The sequence below is a fragment of the Gopherus flavomarginatus genome, chromosome 4 (assembly GCF_025201925.1).
Source record: "Gopherus flavomarginatus isolate rGopFla2 chromosome 4, rGopFla2.mat.asm, whole genome shotgun sequence".
NCBI lineage: Eukaryota > Metazoa > Chordata > Testudines > Testudinidae > Gopherus > Gopherus flavomarginatus.
Genome location: NC_066620.1, coordinates 37,954,014 through 37,972,557, shown reverse-complemented (window position 1 = coordinate 37,972,557; position 18,544 = coordinate 37,954,014). Strand labels below are relative to the sequence as shown.

The 18,544-nt window shown below is 43.0% G+C and overlaps 1 long non-coding RNA gene across 2 annotated transcripts in view; it reads right to left on the bottom strand.

The window, feature by feature from the left end:
* Positions 1–18,544, bottom strand: part of LOC127050256 (uncharacterized) — a 77,194-nt gene that overhangs the window by 10,988 nt on the left and 47,662 nt on the right. The window contains exon 1 of one of the 2 annotated variants that reach the window (XR_007774182.1): positions 5,089–5,146. The exons of the other annotated variant lie outside the window; for it this stretch is intronic. This is a non-coding gene — a long non-coding RNA (uncharacterized LOC127050256). Of the gene's footprint in view, positions 1–5,088; positions 5,147–18,544 lie in introns of those variants that run through there. 2 annotated transcript variants of the gene reach the window in all.

The following is an 18,544-nucleotide window of genomic DNA, read 5'->3' as shown; positions in this document are numbered from 1 at the left end:
GACCAAATCCCATTGATTTGCAATGGCATTTGGGAATTACCTTAGGCACCTTTACAAATCCCAGGCTACACTAGTTAAAACCTTGAAGGCTGAGGTTGGGATTTTCCAAAGCACCTGTGTGACTGAGGACAGGTCTACACTACGGGGTTACATCGACCTAAGTTACACAATTCCAGCTAATTGGATAACATAGCTGGAGTCGACGTAGCTTAGGTTGACTTATTGCGGTGTCTACACCATGCTAGGTTGACGGGAAAAACTCTCCTGTTGACTTATCTTATGCATCTCATTCCAGTGGAGTACCAGAATTGATGGGCTAGTGATCTGCAGTCGATTTAGCCTGTCTTCACTAGACCTGCTAAACCAACCCCGGGTGGATTGATCACTGCAGCGTTGATCCACGGTAAGTATAGACATGCCCTTAGAGTCACATGTCTCATGGAAAGTAACACAGTATGCCCAGGGACTTTCAATAAGGTTTGTGCTCCTCAGGCACACAGGCGCTTTGGAAAAAATCACACCAAGTTTTCATTAGACTACATTATCATTTCAATATTTAAAGGTATACTCTATGATTGATTAAAATGAAATAGAATATAAATATTTAGATATATCCTTTAAGGATTATTTATGATTATACAGGCCAAGTCCTGTAGTCCTTACTCAAACAGAGCTACTGTTGATTTACAGCATGTAAAGCCAGAGTGCTGCAGAGGCATGCAACATTTTACAGTATTGAGTATGCAGAAAACAAGATCCCTGGTGAGATGAGAATGGATTTGTATCCAAACACATAGTGGAAAGTAAACAGAGATAGGTCACCTAATGCTCTATTGTGGTCTAAGCTGCCAAATTCCAGCTTTGAATCAGTAGATAATAAAGTAAGATGATTCTACCCTGACTACGTCTGAATGAAGTTTAGTGGATTATGGGGCAAAGTTCTTCTTGTAGTAAACAATGTGGCACTTCCAGTGTGGGATACAATATGCAGTGCATCACTAGAGCAGAAGATATTCATGAGACTGAAAGGCTACCAGGCTGGTTTTACAAGTGTAAAGGCTGGTTTCGGAAGCTATTAAAATAGCTCTGGCATATTTCAGAATCTCCCTGAGATACCATCAAAGCCTTGCACAAACCATGGACAGCAAAAATGATTCAGTAGAATCATAGAAAAGTAGGGCTAGATGGGATCTCTAGAACAAGGTTTCTCAACCTGTGACTTGATGCCCAAAATTGGATTGGCAGACTGTTTTGAAGGGTGGCGTGGCAGCTCCAGGGGCTGGCTGGGCTCAACTCCCTGCTCCAGGCACTGCAACCACTGAGGTTTCAGTGCCACTCAAGTTTAGTCCAGCTGTCATGATGACAGGAGTCTCGGAAGGCCAAATCTGAGTGAGTGTCACTGCACCCCCAAGAGCCAGGTCATAACTCCACTCACACAAATTTGGTCCAGTCAGTACAGTGGGGCTAAACCTGAGTGGTGCTGCAACCTCAGAGGTTACAACACCCAGAACAGAGAACCAAACCCAGCCAGCCTGACTCTCAGGTGAGTGTTGGGCAGGACCCAACCTCTCCCCCCCCCCCCGGGGGGGTCAGGATCTGACTAAAACCGCACTATTTACTGGGTTGGGACAGGCCATAACATTTACAAATGGATCCTGAGCCCAAAAAGATGGAGAATCACTGCTCTAGAAGTCATCAAGTCCAATCCCTGAGCTGAGGCAGGACCATATAAACCTGGACTGTCCCCGGTAGCTGTTTGTCCAACCTGTTCTTAAAACCTCCAATGCTGGGAATTCCACAGCCTCCCTTGGAAGCCTATTCCAGAGTTTAACTACACTTATAATTAGAAAGCTTTTCCTAATATCTAACCTAAATCTCCCTTGCTGCAGATTAAGCCCATAACTTCTTGTCTAGTCATAAAAGGCATGGACATGAAGAGCAATTGTTCAGTCCTTTTTGTAACAGCCCTCAGCATGTTTGAAGACTGTTAATAAGTCCCCCTGAGTCTTCTTTTCTCAAGACTATACACATCCAGGTTTTTTAAATCTTTTCTCATAGGTCTGGTTTCTCAGCCTCTTATTATTTTGTTGCTCTCCTCTGGGCACTCCCAAGTTTATCCACATCTTTCCTAAAGTGTGACTCCCAGAACTGGACACAGGACTCCAGCTGAGGCCTCACCAGTGCCAAGTAGAGCTGGACTATTACCTCTTGTATCTAAGGCCTGGTCCACACTGGGGGGTGGGGGAGAGGATCGATCTAAGTTACGCAACTTCAGCTACGTGAATAATGTAGCTGAAGTCTATGTACTTAGATCTACTTACCGTGGTGTCTTCACTACGGTGAGTTGACTGCTGCCACTCCCCCATCGATTCCGCCTATGCCTCTTGCCGAGCAGGAGTACAGGAGTCGATGAGAGAGCACTTGGGGATTGATCTATCACGTCTAGGCTAGACACGATAAGCCGATCCCCGTTGGATCAATCGCTGCCTGCCAATCCAACTGGTAGTGAAGACATACCCTTACATACAACACTCATGTTAATACACCCTAGAACATTAGTCTTTTTCACAACTGCCCCACGTTGTGATCCACCATAACCCCCCAGATGCTTTTCAGCAGGACTACCACCTGGACAGTTATTCCCTATTTTTTAGTTGTGCATCTGACTTTTTCCTTCCCCAGTGAAGTACTTTGCACTTGTCTGTATTGACTTTCATCTTGTTGATTTCAGATCAATTCTCCAATTTGTCAAGTTCATTTTGAATTCTAATCCTATACAGTATTCCAAAGAATGAGAAACCTCCCCCAGCTTCATGTCATCCACGAATGTTATAAACATACTCACCATTCCATAATCCAAGTCATGAAAGAAAATATTGACTAGTAGTGGACCCAGGAGTAGGAGCTATCCTGGTGAATAAGGATGGTCTTTTATGACTATATATTGTGTTATGTAATGGAAATGGCCCACTATTCTCAGCTAATCAAATATAGCATTTAACAGGCTATAAGGCAGTTCAATGTGATAATATGTGGGATGTAACAAACCCCCTTTTTGGAATTTGTTGCACATCAAAGCAGCACAGCAAGCCTTGCATTCCACTCTATGCCAGCTACAAATTCAGGCAGTAAAATGATAGGTATATTTGGTTATTCTTTCAGTGCTTCACAAGCAAAATATATAAAATTACACAGCATGTCAAATATAGCAATAATCAGCCTATTTATACTGATATTAACTTAGCCACTGCCAGTTGGGGACCAATGTTTTGCTTTATCTGTTAGTAATTTGTACCACATTGTAACATTTGCTGGAATGGTGAATGTGATTTTGGATCCAGCTCATATATCAATTAAAGTATTCACTGAGCACTGGAAGGTAATGGCATTATTAGGTGTCTTTCCTTCTGCTTTAAGTGATAGAACCTTGCTGCCTTTAGCAATCCTGTGAATGGATGAGTAATTTAGCTTTAATTATGTAGTAGTATTTCTGCACAAAACAGATCAATAGTCTGTATCAAAATGTTGAGCGTTGTTGTGGGGAGCAGGAGCTCTTCCTGATGATAGCTGCTGCTCAAATATCCCAAATGCCCAGGACTTCTGTCTGGCGGTGTAGCAGGCCAGGCAACCATAGAGCTCTGGTACTTATTTTGACTATGCCCCCCCACCTTAAGATTAATCAAAAATAGTGAGAGATGTTGGCCATGGGAACAGAAGGGACTGGAATCTCTGTAGCTTTGACAAACCTGGGTGGAAGTGGCTTAATAACAAACACAGCTGACATTCTGTTTGCAGAAGAGACTCGTTCTCCATTGCTGCACACCTTCACTCATTTACAGCTGGACCAAAAAGCTATAAAACTATTGCTCCCATTTGGTAGAATGTTACAGTTCCTTTTGAGAGGTATAAATGTGCAAGGCAGTGAAGAATCAGGCCCTCCATAGGAGCTTGATCTTCTATTAAACCTTTAGTCAAGAGAAAAGACTGGTATCATAAAAGAGATAGAAGCAAAGGATAACCTCTGGTGATGAAACAATGAAACACTTGACAGAAAACCTTTGTCCTAATTCCCTGAAGGCTTTTGAGCCACTGAAATAGTTTCTTCACCCCCAGAGGAGTATGGGATGGAATGCTGTGAGCAGAAGGCGTCTCTCAGGCTGCCTTCAACTATGCCGGGGGAGGGGCACGAGGGGAGAAGGGGGAGGAGGGGAGAGGGACAAGTCTACTTGAAAGCACTCAGAGAAGTGAAGTTGAATTAACTAAAGGTGTGCAGTTAAAGCACATTAGTTAAAGTTAAACCCCTATGTGGGTGCTCTCTTCAGAAGTAAAGTGGCCAAGTACTTCACAGCAGTGCTGTGAAGGTGAATTAATATTTGTGAAGTGAAATGGGGGTGCTATCCCCATTTTACAGATGGGAGAATTATGTCAGAGGCCCAGTTCCTCACAGGTATTTATGATCTTAACTCCCATTGAAATCAATAGGAGCTAGGTACCTAAATGCCTGTGAGGTTCTGGGCCAGATAAATTGGGGACAAAATTGCCAAAAGTATGAACTAATTTTGGGTGCCAAATTTAAGAAATCTAGGGCCTGATTTTTCAGAGCGCCTAACGTTTTCATAGCACACCTTCAATTTACTTTAGTTGCAGTTGTGACTGCTCAGCACTTCTGCAAACCTGGCCCCAGATTCTCAGGTCAGGACCTCAGAAAATGAGGAACACACAAATAATGGGCCACCTGTCAAAGTTTCAGTTTAAGTGACTTGCCGAGCCTCACACAGGAACTTTGTGACACAGGCACAGGTAGAATCTCTTTGTCTAGCGTGGCATTCAAGTGACTTACCCATGAGACCATTCTTTCCATTCCTGCAATTCTCTGCCTCAGTCATTATACATCTAACTTCTGTGACAAATGAGGCAGGGGTTCTACAAAAAATGGCTTCCTTCACTGCACAACCCTGATTCATCCCCAGGGCAGGTCTGACCTCTGTACTGAATGAACTGAAGAACAGAAATTCCATCATGCGGCATCAGACTGAAACCCACACAAATCATCAGCAGAATTGGAACCTTTTGATCCATTGCACAGACCTCTACTGCTTGAGCTAATGGAGAAACAACAGTACGTTGTCATCCTCTCCGTGGACCAGCTTCTGGAGGGAGATGAAATGAACACTTTGTCAGTGATTGACAGCAGAGGACTGTTGAGACTAAAGAATCATGACCTCAGTTCCAGGTTCTGGAGGGGAATTTTCTTTAGTGATTATAGACCCTTCTGTCTCTTTCTCCTTCTTTCCCTGTTTCCCACCTGAGGTCCTGTCCCTGTCCTTTCATGTGCTCTTGTCCCCTCTCCTCCTGGATGCTGCCATGGTCCCATCTTCTGTTCCTGTCTAGGCCCGGATTAACCTTTTGTTGGCCTCCATGGTGGCAATAGGGCCTGGAGCAGAGGTGGGGATCGATCCTCGGAGCGAGGGGCTGGCCAGGGCCAATGGGGCATGGCACGGTGAGGACAACTCCGCTCCACTCGACACAAAGACATTGTTTACAAAGTGGCAGCCGCCTAGGGTGACCAGATGTCCTGATTTTGTAGGGACAGTCCTGATATTTGATGCTTTCTCTTATATAGGCACCTATTACCACCCACCCTCCATTCAGGTTTTTCACACTTGCTATCTGGTTACCCTACAGCCGCCAGACATGCACTGGCCCACCTGGACCTGTGCTGCCAGTGTGACCCTTCCCCTCAGGGGTGGGCCCACACCATGCACCGTGCCACACTGCTCAGTGCTCCTATGCCCAGCGGCCCCCCAGCCCAGACCCCAACTACAATTGCACTGTGTCTTGCACACACCCCCTGCCCAGCACCACCCTGCCCACAGGACCCCCCCACACACACACTTCCCAGGACTCCTCCACTATCGTAACTGCACAGTGCACCACACAGACTCCCCACTGCCCAGTGCCCTAAAATAGAACAAACATCCCCCACTCTGCACTGGCCAGTACCTAGGGTTGCCAACCCTCCAGGATTGGCCTGGAGTCTCCCAGAATTGGCATTGATCTCCTGGTGGTTACTGAGAAACAATCTGGGAGATTTAAATAGGATATATTTTTAAAATGACATTACTTCATGCTGGAAAAAAAAATCTCCTGGAATAGCTTCTTATCCGAGTTGGCAACTCTACCAGCACCTCCCCCCTCCCCCCGTGGCTCCTGAGTGGTGGGCTAAGCAGGCAGCGCAGCTGGGGCTGGACCCTTGGGAGCGGTGTAATCAGTCAGGCTGGAGTGGGAGTAGGGCCTGTCTGGGCCAGGCTCCCTCAGGACCCACTTGCCTGGCAGGGCCCAGCCAAGTGAGGCCCAACCAAGGCCCCCGTGCTGCCTCTCTCCCCACTGGCCAAGACCAGCCCAGCCTCTGCACCAGTCCCAGGTGGAGTGGCCCCAAGGAGGTGGGCAGGGCCCTACAGGTGGCAGTGAGCAGAGACTGCTCAGAGCCATACCCATGCTGGGGAGCAGGGCAGACCCACAGGGACACGGCCCCAGAAACCCTGCATGGCAGAGCCTGGGTGCTTGGCGGGAAGCCCCATACTGGTAAGTGGTATCTGCTGACTAGGAGCTGCTCACGCAGCAAGGCCTCAGTGCTGGATTGCCTCGGGGGAGGTGACAGACTTGGCCGTGTGGATGAGTTAGACAGGTCTGTAAGGGCCCCTTCCCAGTGTGGGACCAGCACCATGGCACCATTGGCACTATTATAAACCCAGTACTATTCCTATTCCCCTAGCTCTTGCTCGTGTCCTGCCTACTGTCAGTATCCCCATGCCTCCAGCTACTGTCCGCACAGCCCCCACTGCTTCTCACCTTGTGCATTCAAGCCAGGCAGTTTCCTCCTTCCTTCCTGGCCTGCTGCCTGGGCACCAGCAGGGGTTGGGGTATCAAGAGGGCACGAGTGAACATCTCCCTGCTCTGCATTCTGATGCTTTGTACTACATCTGGCAACTGAGAACAGAAATTGCCGGGAAAGTCTTGCTCAGCCCTGGGATGAAACATGCTCCGTCACTTTGTAGGGATGCACCTGTGCAGGCTGATGATACACAGGAGTTTGAGGGGTGGACCATGTTCAGGACAGACAAGCTTCAGAGAATTTTAAGTCCCAAACTATAATAAACTTCTACTGAACATGTACAAACTGCAGTTTTGAAAGGGTTATAGCTTGGCCAGATTCGGGTGGATTTTCACAGGAATGAAAAAAGGCACATCCTTATCATCAGGCTCAAATTTCAGTTCACTAATCCAAAGCATGGAGGCATGAAACAGCTATAATAATTTAACATGAACAAAACAGTGGATTTTCCCCACTCTCAATCTCCGAAACTGAAAAATTTTAGCTTAAACTTTCTTTTAAAAAATCAGCCTGAGGCAGACACCCAGCATGGGACATTTCAGCCTAAACAGTCAAAGTTCGGCAAAGTTATAAGCCACTGAAAATAGGGTTTTATAGTGGAAAGTTCTTAGCAATGCTAACCAATAATTAAAACTGAACATTCAATTATCCTTCAAAAATGTTCAGAGAAACAACTTGTTTTGCTTTTAAAATATTCTCTTTAGTTAGATAAGGTCTGGATGGGTGGCTATGATCAAATTCTGAGAAAATAAATGATCAGACAGGAACAAACATTGAGGTAAAAATGTATAAACAAAAACGATCAGGCAGAGTTATTTGTCGGTGTGTTTTACTGAGACACTACTACTGCCTGCAGGACTCAATGACTGAAGACTGGCTCCAAAGAAGCTTGCAAATCCAGTTTGCAATGCCTAGTAGGAATATGAATATTTTACCATATTGTGGCCTTACAAATCCTTTCATAGAGTGCATAGATTGTTAGTCCCCATGAGGCTGAGCCTGCTATGTTTGAATGAGCTGAAATTCCCTTCACTCTGCTGGCTTCTGATATGCATGCTCTGAGTTGCGTAGGTATTGATGATTTAAACAGCTTTTTTGTCTTTATCTCAGTCATATAATAGTATGAATGTGGTTGATGTCTGTCTATGTGGATTTGGCCTTTTCAAATATATCATATGAGCTAAAGCTGGATGAGTGGGGTAAGAGTCTGTTCTCAACCAGCTTGCTGAATTAAACCCCAAATTTCAATTCAGTTTCTTAGGTCTCCCTTTTCATTCACTAGAAAAAAATTAACTTAACCGCTGTTTTGTTTGTTCAGTTTTACGGTGAATTATGGGCCAGCAATTGGAGGTTACTTAATCAAATTTAAACAAATTCATTCCTTGACCAGCAGAAATTTGCTTCCACACAAACAAAAGTACCTAGTTCATCCAGTCAAGAAACAGAAATGATACTATATAACTTAGGTGACCCAGTCACAACACACAAGTGATACATTTCTGAACAGTGGACTGAACACTCACTATGCCCAGCTTGCAAATAGTCCATAACCTCAGAAAAGTTTAAAAAAAATTTGAAAAATTTCAAATAATGAGAAAATCAAAAACCATGATTTTTCTCACAGAGAATTTGCAAAGAGAAAAAGGGACAAATTAATTAAATAAAATCATTCACAATGAAAAGATCAATTGGATTTCATTAATTATATTTTCTATGCCATTGCATTACTTTAGAATAATTAGGATTTGATTAGAAAGAAGGGTTTATTGGTTCCTAGACCTTATTAGTATTTGGAAATAACTCTGATTTTGTTGCCCTCTGATACACCTTGTGGTTGTGAAAAGTACAGGACTATTCCTTGATTGACCAGGCTTGGAGATCTGACATGCTCCGTGCTGAAGCTAAGGCAAAGAGAAATGCCATTTTTACAGTTAGAAGACTCTTAGAGAGACTGGAAGCTTTCAAAGGGAGTGAATCCTGTAAAATGATGTTCAGTCTCCAGGATGCTCACTTGCACATGTGACACTGGGGTTAACCAGTTTTCAGAATAGCAGCCGTGTTAGTCTGTATCCGCAAAAAGAACAAGAGTACTTGTGGCACCTTAGAGACTAACAAATTTATTTCAGCATGAGCTTTCGTGAGCTACAGCTCACTTCTTCGGATGCATAGAATGGAACACACAGACAGGAGATATTTATACATATTTATACATACAGAGAACATGAAAAGGTGAAAGTATGCGTACACATGGAAAAGAAGCCCTCGAGGAATTCCACCATGATTTTAACAATTTCCATCCCACCATCAACCTCAGCCGAGACCAATCCACACAAGCGGCCCATTTCCTGGACACTACTGTGCTAATAAGCGATGGTCACGTAAACACCACCCTATACCAGAAACCCACTGATCGTTATACTTACCTACATGCCTCCAGCTTCCATCCAGGATACACCACACGATCCATTGTCTACAGCCAAGCTCTAAGATACAACCGTATTTGCTCCAATCCCTCAGACAGAGATAAACACCTACAAGATCTCTATCAAGCATTCTTAAAACTACAATACCCACCTGCTGAAGTGAAAAAACAGATTGACAGATCCAGAAGAGTACCCAGAAGCCACCTACTACATGACAGGCCCAACAAAGAAAATAACAGAACGCCACTAGCCATCAACTAAAACCTCTCCAGCCCATCAAAGATCTACAACCTATCCTTAAAGATGATCCCTCACTCTCACAGATCTTTGGAAATAGGCCAGTCCTCGCTTATAGACAGCCTCCCAACCTGAAACAAATACTCACCAGCAACTGCACACCATACAACATAAACACTAACCCAGGAACCTATCCTTGCAACAAAGCCCGATGCCAGCTCTGTCCACATATCTATTCAAGTGACACCATCATAGGACATAATCACAGCCACGCCATCAGGGGCTCGTTCACCTGCACACCTACCAACATGATATATGCCATCATGTGCCAGCAATGCCCCTCTGCCATGTACATTGGCCAAACTGGACAGTTTCTATGCAAAAGAATAAATGGACACAAATCTGACATCAGGAATCACAACATTCAAAAACCAATGGGAGAACACTTCAACCTCTCTAACCACTCAGTGACAGACCTGAAGGTGGTAATTTTGCAACAAAAAAACTTCAAAAACAGACTCCAAAGAGAGACTGCTGAACTCGAATTAATATGCAAATTAGATACAATTAACTCAGGCCTAAACAGAGACTGGGAATGGTTGGGTCATTACACTATTTGAATCTATATCCCTATGTTAATTTCTCCTCACACCTTCTATGGGTCATCTTAATTATCACTTCAAAAGCTTTTTTTCTCCTGCTGATGATAGCTCATCTCAATTGATTAGACTCTTCCTGTTAGTATGCATACTATCACCTTTTCATGTTCTCTGTATGTATAAATATCTCCTGTCTGTGTGTTCCATTCTATGCATCTGAAGAAGTGGGCTGTAGCTCACGAAAGCTCATGCTGAAATAAATTTGTTAGTCTCTAAGGTGCCACAAGTACTCCTGTTCTTTTTGGGGTTAACCAGTGATGCTGCTTTGAAAAATCTTATACTGTAAGGCAGTAGCAACCATACTGGGTATAACCCCTAGACGCCTTGCTGCTGTTGCTTATGCTTGGAGGACTTATTTGAACAGCATGCACAAGAGTGCTCACATGATGCTGACAGTTTTGCACACACGCACAATTATAACATTCTGGCCTGAGGATGCCCTTTTTAAGTCCTCAAGCCAGTGATTCCAACACCAGTCCTCTGGGCTCAGTAGTGCTATTAGAATTACCGTGGGCAAGTCTTTTGAATGTGTACCTTACTTTTGATATCACCTACATTTGGCAGACCCTTGCTTTCTGGTTCAATAACACTGAATTTGCTGCTAGACACTTCAGTCTTATGAAACACAATATCTGGATACTTCCTAGTTCAAGCTCAATACAGAAACATTACTCTCAATTATCCATGCTTGGAGGTCATTAGCCAGCAAAGCTGTTTGTGAAGGCTCCATGCCCATAACTGATTGGCTTAGCAGGAAACAGTCTCTTCTACAGCTGAGCTAACCTTTGAAATGTAGGTCTTCAAGTCATGGAATATTTGACTACTGTTGTTTTCTTCTGTCCCCTTGTTTGTTTAGGTAAGAAGCTAGTTGTTCTGTCTGACATTATCATATTATCAGCTAGTGTTTCCCTTTGTACCAGAGTGTTGGGATAGTTTTACTGCTCTCATTTCCATAAAATTGAGGCTCTTTGATCTCTCTGTTTGTGACTAGGTTTCTTGAATCCCTAGGCCTCTGCACTGTCTCATACAGCTGTTAGCAACATCCTCTTTGCTTAACATATCTCTAACCTCATTAAGGGCCAAACTGTGATACGTGTAATCACATAGAAAAAGCACCTTACTCCTTGTGTAATCATATTGATGTAAATAGGATTACTCCAGAAGTAAATTACTAATCCGTGTGTTACAGTCTGGCCCTTAAGATTTCCTGAGTGTCCTCAACATTTTATTTCTCTCTAGAGACTTCAGAATTAAAAACTACAGAGTACAGGTGGGATAGAAGAAAGCAGAAATGCTTCAGGGGCCTTTAATGCAACCTTGCTCATGATGGGACACATCTTCAGTTGGTGTAAATCTGCATAGCTTCATTGAGGTCTGTGGAGTTATGTTGATTTACATCAGCTGAGGATCTGGCCCACTAATACTATACAGAGCACAGACTTGCCTAATAAATGCATGATTTATTGGTGCAGCTTGGGAAGGAGATAGCAGGCTCCAGAGCCTTGGCTACACCAAGCTGACATTCAACACAGCTGAGGAAAGCAGAGGGAGGGAAAGATCTTTCTTATTTTTGCCACACTGTGTGATAACTAGAACATGAAACAGATATAGTACTTTTCAGTTCCCCCCATTGACTAGCTTTGTGATCTGATTGTTGTCAATACTTGTGTGTCTGATATACATCTGATGTGGGGGATGGGATAGGGACAGGACAGTCAGGCCCTGCAGTTTCTGTATTGAAACTTGTATGTGAGTCTAAGGGAAGGTATCCCCTTATCTCTTTTCCACTTATCTCGCAGCAGTCTGTCTTCTTTACTAATGCTGACACTGTAAGTATAGTATTTATTAAAGCAATCATAATTATGCCATTCTTTCACCACTAGACAGTTGTTGGAACTCCTCACCTGTCGCCTCAAGGGGAGTTCCTACTTGATTTCTCAGATTTTTCGAAGCAAGTTAGCTCCGGGTAGGGTGAAGTGTTCATAGCAATGTGGGTATGCTGTAGATAAAAGGGCCAAAGTCCTGCATTGTCCCTCTCTCTGTCCTAAGTGAAACATTTGAGGGTTGACAGCAGACCCTACTGTTACTCATTTTGTATAGGTAGGCAGAATTCTTCAGACTAGTGTATCTTCAGATCAGTACATAGACTGTGTTTATAGAAAGGAACAGTACTGCAAAAAAGTTAACATATACCATGCCCTTTACTGAGAGGCAAGCTCCCTCCCACATTTAGTTTAATTCACTTCCATTCTGTTATGTTGTCTGGTGTTCATAGGCTTTCAGGAGTGTCACAAATCCATACTTGGCTTTCAGAAGTGCTGGGAATCCGCTGACTTCAATTGCTAGTGATCATCATTTCTGGAAACAAAATGAAAATCAAGCCCCTAGTGGGCCTGATTCTTCCATCAGAGGATATGAACAACTTCTGGGCATGGCTCATATCCTGAAGTGGGAGAAATGGGCCCCTGATATGCTAGTTTTCACATCTGAACCCCAGGTTTAGCTGAAATGACTGTAAAAACACCTGAAGACAGACAGTTGGCTACACAAAAAAGGAAGCCTACAGAGCTCAAACTAGAGGTTCTGCCAGTTGATTTTTGAGCCTTGTCCACATGGGAAAGTGACACCACTTTAAATTAAATTGGGTTTAAAACCTTTTTGTTTAAGCAGGTTTAAACTGTTCATGAACACTTCTCAGTTTAAGAGTGACTTATTGCAGTTTAGCTCAAGCCTGTTCCCAATTGACTTAAGCTAAATAAATAAAAAAGCCACTATTACATTGAAAATATATTCCACATAAATTTCCCCTGCTGTAACTAAATCAGTTTCAGTTAACCCTCCATGGTTAAACAGACACAGCTTTTTTCCTGTAATGAAGCCTCGCTCCTAAAGGCTGCCTTGCTCTAAAAGGAGAGGGGTGTCACAGAGTTCCACTCACCACTAGGGCACTTCCTCCTAGCTGCTCTGGGGATTAGCTCCTTCTAGGTCCAATGCCCCCTTTTGCTACTTGTTCACATGCCCTGCTGCCTCTCTCTCTGCCACCCAGCATGTTCTCTCTTTTATGGGTTGATTCTCTGGCCAGGCCACGAGAATCCTTCCTTTCCAGGATATCAAAGGATCTCTATCTAAAGTGGCAGTCTTCCCTTCACTGTCCAAAGTGTCCACTTCTCCAATAGCTTTTAGGGGAACCTGGGTCCAACCTCTACATTGGATTCCAGTCCAGGGACCCTGTCTAACAACTGTAGTTACTTTTCTGAGACCCTGTTGCTTTTTCCCTGGACTCCTTCCTACATCTTTGGGCTCTCCCTATTTCTAGCTTTACCAGCCAAAACATCCACTCCCCCAAGGAGGAACTGTAGGCTGCTTAACTCCATAGCCTCAAAGGATACCTCCTTTTTCCTAGGGCATAGCTATAAGCTACTTTGCTTGCAGCCCCTTTCTACTGCCAATTTCCTGGCTTTTTACCAGACCCACCTGTTCCTTCTCAGCTGGGCTCAATCCTCAACCAGGCTTTTAAGCCCTGGCTGTCCCCCAGGTGCAGTTTATCAGATAAATTGAACTACTCACCCCAACACCAGGGGCGAATGAATAAATACATCAATAATAAATAGAATAAACCTCTATCAAGATCAAATCCTGCAGTAAGACAGACCCAAGTGTGGCTGCCCCAGGATGGGTATGCATGGGGGTTTAAAAGATTCTTCCCAACTATTCAGCCCCGGGCAGGGACAAACCTGTATCTCTGTGGGGAATGGAGACTCCAGTCTGGATTACTGCCACCAGTTGAGATAGCCTCTCAAAAAGGGGATTGAGGCTGGAGTGAGAATGAGTATGTCTACACTGTAATAAAATGTTCATGGCTTGCCCATGTTGGTTGATTTGGGCTCATGGGACTAAGGCTGAAGGGCTATAAAGTTGCAGTGTAGACATTTAAACTCAGGCTGGAGTGCAGAACTGGAGACTCTCCCCTATCTTGGGGTCCCAGAGCCCAGGCTTCAGACCAATTCCAATACACTGCAATTTTATAATCCCACAGGCTGAACCCTGAGCCTAAATCAGCTGACATGGGCCACCTGTAGGTGTTTTATTGCAGTGTAGACGTACCCAGTGAGGCCTTGGTTCTGAACCAATTCAGTGGAGCCAGATGACACTGTATCATTGCAGAATTCACTCTCTCAGTGCTCTGCTTGGAGTTCTCAATAAATGTTCTAGAGCTTCTGCTGAGTGTTCTATACTGAGCTTCTGCTGCAGTATTATCCCCCAGGACTCTCCCTTAATGCCCTGCAAATGCAAGTTACAGCTTTAATGTTACCAAGGTGGCCCTCAGTTTTTACTCAAATGCCCAGTGAAACTAGTGGGGATTTGCCTGAGTAAAGACTGAGTAAAAATAAAATAAGAATCTAAAGATTTGGCCCAATATGAAGAGAGACGGGTTTTTTAATTCAAACCTTTAAAATGTTTTAAACATTCTTCTGCAGTGTAATGAATCCAAACACAACAGCAATGAGCTAGTTCATGGGAACTGGAAACTGAAATGGATGAGAAAACAACATCCTGGAAAAATATGCTGGATTCAGTTTTTTTTCATTGCTATCGGAAACAAGTGACCTAGTGCTGCCAAGTGGGTCTAGAGTTACAATAAAATGGCCTTAATGAGGCAACCAAAATACACAGATCAAGATTCTGTTTTCCACATAAATGGCTGTATGATTATATAATATCCCCCATAAATATATATCACTTATTTTTCAATGACGAGACAAACAGAACTAGATAAGTCTTTATGTTTATACCCATAATTTGTAACTATTACCTGTTTCTGAAGGAAAAGGAGTAAGAAAAAATATAGTAAAAAAAGGAAAAACAGATGACATAAAACTTCTGTGCAAATAGATGCCAACAAAAAGAGCTAGAGGCAAGTTTGATGAAGAATTATTCCCACAGACATCATAAATGGCAGGATATAATATGCAGAAAATGAAAGTTACTATATTTGTGTATCTATGTGCCATAAACTTGCTATATGCCAAGTTTTAGACAAGACCACAATTACAGCTTATTTTAAACTGAAGTAAAAGTGCAGGAAAGATTGCCAAGTTCCACAGAGACATAGAAATAAGCTGGAAAAGACTTATTAGATGACTTAGTCCATCCCTTCTGTCAATGCTCCTTACAGGACATTTGCCAATAACTTGTCCAGTTTATTTATGAAACATTTAGTTGTTTTTTTTAAATAACAGAAAAACAAACTGAAAAAGGAAAAAAATAGATATTAAATGAATACAGCTGTCAGTGTTATTGATGAGAGGACATAAGAATGCAAATATACGGATGTATTGTTTCATGAATTTTTAAGTTTTTTTTTAATTCCCAAGAAAAGCTCAGTTTATGACCATGATGCTCAATGTATACTAGTTACAACTGTAATCTAAAAAAACATTAAGCAGAACATCTTGTATACGCCATGTTATGTCCCAACTGCATTAATGCTTCCACGTGACACCAAATTATACTGCATTTTCCCTCATTTTGTCACTTATGTAAAGTTATTTTCTCCATTACAGCTCTGTTTGACAATTCTTTCAACTATTCTGTGAAAACTGGTGGCATCTTAGTGTAGTGAAGTGATAGGCGAAATAAATAAAGTATATGGAGATATACCTAGTTCAGAGAGTTGGAAGGGACCCTGAAAGGTCATTGAGTCCAGCTTACTGCCTTTGCTAGCAGGACTAAATACTGATTTTGCCCCATATCCTTAAGTGGCTCCTTCAAGGATTGAACTCACAACCCTGGATTAAGCAGGCCAATGCTCAAACCTCTCAGCTATCCCTCTCCTGATTATAATATAATTAACTGGGTTATGTAGAGTATTATGGGATGGAGCTAAGCTTCATTCATACCCCCTTATTTCCTGGGTTCTAAGTGGGAATTCCCCCCAACACTCTCTCTCCATTATGATACAGTTGAATAAAGCAGCAAGTTCCCAACTTGCAGTCTGGGGAGTAGAGAGCTTGTTTTTGTTGAACTGAGCAGTCATTTTACAAAAGTTAGATTTCCATTTTCTGAGTATTACACATTTTGCTACTAATAGACACATCTGTATCCAGTTCTTGGTGTTTGCGGAATGTTTTAATTCAGCTAAGAATTCCAATATACAGGCTTCTGGAGTGAGGCAGATTTTTGTATTCAGATCTATGCATATATTATTTTATTACATTATAGCAGAATGACTGCTCTGCTATAGTTAAAGTTAAGACTAGCTTTCTGTTTAAAGCATGTCTGTTCTAAGTGCTCTAAAATTCATACAGTTAATCAGATTGCCTTTAAATCTGGTTTGCCTCATGGTGAGTGGAGGGGCAGTGATCCAAATTTTGGGCCATTTGACTAAGGGTTCCTGAGATACAGACCCTTGAAAAAACAGCTTTTTTTAAAGTTGACACATTCTGACAATGGTTTTTGCTTATAGATAGAAATCAAACCAGGGCTCAGATCATCACAACATGGTCTCAAATGCTTGAGGGTTAGCCCAGCAGAGTGCATGGCATCTGCCAGCCATTTGGAGGAAATCCAATCAAAATGGCTCTCCAGCTAGGGGTGCTACAGCTCATGTGCCTTCATCTGTCTCCCATTGTCCTTTGTGTCTACCTAGCCAAGCTGGACATATTTAGCTCTTGTAGTCTTTCCTCAGAAACCAGTTCCTCTCAGACACATAATTATTCTTGTTTCTCTTCTCTAAGCAACCTCACATTTGTCCCAGCTTTCTGAAGCTGTTTCGCAGAGAACTGTTGCTTCTATACTCTCACGAAAGCCTTGCAGAGAAGGACTATCCCCTCTTTGCTCCATGCCTTTGAAGTGTAAAAATGCATTGGCCATTTTGTCTGTCACATCACATTGCCAACCCATAAATCATTTGCTGTCCACTCTCACCCTAGGGCCCAGATTTGTCCCTGATGAAACGTCATTGATTTAAGCAGAGTTACAGAAGGGATGAATTTAGGGTTGCCAGTTTTTAACCAGCCTGGCTAGATTTTGTACTGCCTTGCCAGTTAAAAGATTTAATTTGCCATTGTTGTTTTTTCCATTTGGGACATGTTAGAACGCTCTTCAGTCAGACCCCCTGTATTCTAGACTGCAATGGCATGTTAGGATAGTGTAAAATAAGGATAAAACGACATAAAATATACAGCCTGTGTTAGTATGTGTTTGTCTTTGTCTAAAACATTTTAGTACTAGTTGTCTATAGTTGAACTAGGAACCTATTTGTTGGTGGTGGCATTGAGATGGCCAGGGGCTGGATTTTGTTGGGGAAGGGGGCTGGGGGTGGTCAGTGGCTGGTTTTTTCCTGCATCTCAGAGAGGGCAACCCTGGATGAATCTGGCCCTGATTTAGACTTTACTGCTTTCTAGGTTTCTGCCTTTCAGGGAATATTTATATTTCAGATTATTTCTCTTCAGATGTGCCGCATTAGTCTGTGTTTTTTAAATTATATCTCCATTCCATTTTCTGCCCATATTTCTAACCCTGTAGGCCATCCTCCTTCATTTCTCTGTCTTTCCTTTCCAGTTTACTATCATCTGTGATTTTTGTTAGTGTATGGTGTATCCTCACTTCCAGGTAATTAGTAAAGAAACTAAATTAGGTTGGATCTAATACCAAGCCTTGTTATATCCCTATGGATCAGATTAATTGTGTGTATCTGTGTAGGGGGGAAGTGGTGGTACTCTTCTGAACTCTGCTCATAAGATAAGCTTCACTCACATGAGTCACCTCTACTCAGAGTCAATTGTGTAGATGTTCAGACATGATTACTCATGCTCTCTAGACTTGACTCTCTCTCAGTGAAGTCCGAATATGCTCAGGTGCTCTGCTAGGATCCTTGGGGTTGCCTTCTCTCACTGAGGTTCAGATCCCCCACTGGGCTTTCTGAGCTTGGTTCTACTGGAACCCAGACATAGAAGCCAAAAACTGGACTGTCCGGATAAAACCCGACTGGTGGCAAGTCTGACTGAGGAGGAGGCCCCTGAGCTCTGGTAGGCTCCTTGGATTTGACTGAGCACCTTCTTGGCTGTGAGGTGGAAAAAACTGTTAACAGTGAGTTACCAATCACATTTTCACTGGGTTTCTGAGTTAGCACACACTGAGATGAATGGGGCATTTCATACTTCTCAGAGCTGCTGTTCTGCAGAAACAGGGACATTTCACTGCATGTTACACACTGATCATGTTTCCTTATTGGAACCTGTTAGCATGTAGGCACTTCTGTTTCCCAAATTTCTTCTGGGAACTCCACTGTCTGCTACTCTTTCTGTTAACTGTTCACAGAGTTCACA